The sequence below is a fragment of the Hylobates moloch genome, unplaced genomic scaffold (genome assembly GCF_009828535.3).
Source record: "Hylobates moloch isolate HMO894 unplaced genomic scaffold, HMol_V3 SCAFFOLD_1481, whole genome shotgun sequence".
NCBI classification, from domain to species: Eukaryota; Metazoa; Chordata; class Mammalia; order Primates; family Hylobatidae; genus Hylobates; species Hylobates moloch.
The window spans coordinates 7,306-11,119 of NW_026653756.1; the positions used below are offsets into that span (position 1 = coordinate 7,306).

At 51.9% G+C, this 3,814-nt stretch overlaps 1 non-coding gene across 1 annotated transcript; it reads right to left on the bottom strand.

Moving 5' to 3' along the window:
• Positions 1–1,559: 1,559 nt before the first annotated feature.
• On the bottom strand, positions 1,560–1,712 carry LOC116464740 (5.8S ribosomal RNA). Its single transcript, XR_004246995.1, has one exon. It is a non-coding gene; the product is annotated as a 5.8S ribosomal RNA (ribosomal RNA).
• Positions 1,713–3,814: the final 2,102 nt, after the last annotated feature.

Sequence of the window (3,814 nt, forward strand, 5' to 3'; positions counted from 1 at the left end):
AACAAGTCACATATATTTTTGTTAGCACTGTAAAATAGTCTTTAACATTCATTTGTTTTATGTCTCAAAAATATGTCTCAAAAAATGTGCTTTGTTCTTTCCCATATTTTCTGGAATCAGGATAGGAAATCAACACCAAACAAAACAATTCCGTTCATTTTTTTCCACAGCTTGTTTTTCACTGTTATTTCCTAACACTTATTGTTCCATTTACCCTTTCTCTCTGTTTTCCATCACATAAAAGTAACTTTGTGTTCTTTATCTCTTCCAAGAAAACTTGGTAATGAATCTTTAACGTGAAGCCTGGACCACCCTTGTTTTGATTTTGTGTTATGGGTGTTCTTTTGTATGATTGCTGTCATGGAGAGTCCTTGTGAAGCTGGGCTTTTCCAGTTGTTTGTCAAAATGGAAATAGATATTTAAGAAACCAAACACAAAATGATTTTGCTCCAGGAATGCATGATTTCTGAGAAAACACTACCTCTTCCAACTGGATATTGTGAATATTATTCATATCATCCTTTACTCCCTTTTATTAAAGCTGTATTTTTTTAAACATTTGTATAACTTGGGTAATGAAATGTGAAACTAAGCGATTGCCTACCAATTACAATTGATATTAATGATGCTACTGGGAGGCCACCTCTACAGTGGCTGTGCCAAGTCTAGGGACTTGCTAGCTTAGTTACATGGGATTGCCTACGTACTAAATGGAGATGAGGGACAGGACTGAGGACGTGGTGGCACTGCCCCACCCCAACATGGAAGCTCAGGATGGGGCCCCAGGCACGGCGCAGCCACGAGCCAGAAGTGGGCATGTGATGGCGGACGACACCACAGCATCCAGCGGGCCACCGCCGGGGCAAGCAAACCCCAGGACCATGGCCACAAGTGCTGCCAGGCGGGCCATGGGGCAGTCTTCCAGCCCTGGACACACCGTGACGTGAGCCGGGTGGGTGGGGAGTGGGCGGGGAGGAGGGGTGGCAGGGAGGAGGGGTGCGGGAGTGGTGGTGGGCCAGATGCTGGGGCGCCACCAGGGGCGGGCGGCGAATGATGGCAACTGGGACATGCTCCCCTACCCTCTCCCCACCTGACCAATCCTACTTGCTTACCTCTCCCACCCGCAACATGCCCCCACTGCCGATGACGTGCAATGATGATGATGGCACGGGACCTTCTACCCAGCCAGGGCCAACGAACCCCGCACCACAAGCCACATGCAGTGCAAGGGAGCCCCCGAGGGAGGAACCTGGACCGCGGTGGTGGCCACTGGAACTCAGCCCCAGCCAGCTCTCTTCCTTTTTCATCTTCACAGGTGGTGGTGCTGCTCTCTGTCTCTCCCTCACAACCAGTCATCCCCCTTCCACCTGCCATCCAATGCATGACCATGCAGGGCCCATGGGGGGAGGGGGAAGGGGTGGGTGTGGTGGAAGAGGAGGGCGGATGTCCCTGGGTCTGCACTTGGGGGGACAGAAGGCCCCAGCAGGCCCTGTGAGGGAACCCCCAGCTGTGCACCCCAAGGAGCCTGGAGGCACCCCCAGGGGTGACTGACTGGCAAGCTACACTGAGACAGGTGTAGCCCCAGGAGGAACCTGGGGCTGCAAGTGCATTTGAAGTGTGGATGATCAATGTGTCCTGCAATTCACATTAATTCTCGCATTTAGGTGCGTTCTTCATCGACGCATGAGCCAAGTGATCCACCGCTAAGAGTCATATGAGGTTGATTTTGCCAGGGTGCTCCCAACACTGGGAGGCCCTCCTGGCACAGCACATCATCTGGAGTGGTTGCCTTAGGCTGGTCAGTCAGAAAGCAATGGGACCAGACTCTGGAAAGGGAGCGGAAGGTTTCACAACACAGGGAGGTGTGTGCCGACCATGTGGGGGGAATGCTGACACCACCCCACAGGCACCCTGGGGTTCCCGCCCCCATGGCATGGGGCACATGCCACACGCATGGCACATGTGTGACAGCACAATGGCCGCCGGGTAAAACCCCCACCTGACGGCCACCACGACAGCAGCATCAGTGGCGACACAGAAGTGTGGTGTGGCCCCGACCGGGGTTTGGAGTCTGCAGGGGAGGCAAGTGAGGGGCTGGGCCCCTCCCAAAGGGACTCCCCCATGGGCCCACTGCACCCGACCCAGGGGCTGATGGGTGACCCCCCAAGGGGTCCTTAAACCTCCACGCTGGAACGCGCTAGGTACCTGAATGGTGGGGAGGTGGACAAGGAGAGGGGGACTGGCATCCAGCCCCCAACCCTCAAGATGCCATAGCGGGAAGGCTGGGGAAAGCTAGTGGGCCAGGCTAGGCCCAGTGGCATGGTGTGGCAGAGGTGATGACAGCAGCAGCGGCAGCAACAGGAACCTGGCCTATATGACTGTCTTGGACATCAGTTACAGTAGCAAGAATATAAGCAAATACTAGCCCACCAACAAAGGAGGAGTGAATGTTCTTTTTTCTCTAAACTTCTCTTCTTGCTTCTTTTCATTCGTTTGATCCTCCATCACTGATATCCTTTCTTCCAGTTGATCAAAGCAGCTACTGAGGCTTGTGCATTTGTCACGTAGTTCTTGTGCTGTGGTTTTCAGCTACATCAGGTCCTTTAAGGACCTTTCTACTTTGGTTATTCTAGTTAGCCATTCGTCTAATCCTTTTTCAAAGTTTTTAACTTCTTTGCCATGGGTTCAGACTTCCTCCTTTAGCTCCGAGTAGTTTGATAGTCTGAAGCCTTCTTCTCTCAATACGTCAAAGTCATTCTCCGTCCAGCTTTGTTCCATTGCTGGTGAGCAGCTGCATTCCTTTAGAGAAGGAGAGGTGCTCTGACTTTTAGATTTTTCAGTTTTTCTCCTCTGTTTTTTCCCCATCTTTGTGGTTTTATCTACCTTTGGTCTTTGATGATGGTGATGTACAGATGGGTTTTAGTGTGGATATCCTTTCTGTTTGTAAGTTTTCCTTCTAACAGTCAGGACCCTCAGCTGCAGGTCTGTTGGAGTTTGCCAGAGTTCCACTCCAGACCCTGTTTGTCTGGGAATCAGCAGTGGAGGCTGCAGAACAGCAGATATTGGTGAACAGCAAATGTTGCTGCCTGATCGTTCCTCTGAAAGATTCCTGTCAGAGGAATACCTGGCCGTGTGAGGTGTCGGTCTGTCCCTACTGGGGGATGCCTCCCATTTAGGCTACTCATGGGTCAGTGACCCACTTGAGGAGGCAGTCTGTCTGTTCTCAGATCTCCAGCTGCATGCTAGAAGAACCACTACTCTCTTCAAAGCTGTCAGACGGGGACATTTAAGTCTGCAGAGGTTTCTGTTGCCTTTTGTTTGGCTATGCCCTGCCGCCAGAGGTGGAGTCTACAGAGGAAGGCAGGTCTCATTGAACTGCGGTGGGCTCCACCCAGTTCGAGCTTCACAGTCGCTTTGTTTGCCTACTCAAGCCTCAGCAATGGCAGGCGCCCCTCTCCCAGCCTCGCTGCCACCTTGCAGTTTGAACTCAGACTGCTGTGCTAGCAATGAGTGAGGCTCTGTGGTCATAGGACCATCTGAGCCAGGCATGGGATATAGTCTCCTGGTGTGCAGTTTGCTAAGACCATCAGAAAAGCACAGTATTGGGGCGGAGTGACCCGATTTTCCAGGTGCCATCCATCACCCCTTTCCTTGGTTAGGAAAGGGAATTCTCCTACCTCTTGCACTTCCTGGGTGAGGTGATGCCTCACCATGGTTTGACTCAGGCTCGGTGCACTGCACCCACTGTCCTGCACCCACTGACAATCCCGAGTGAGATGCACCTGGTACCTCAGTTGGAAATGCAGAAATCATT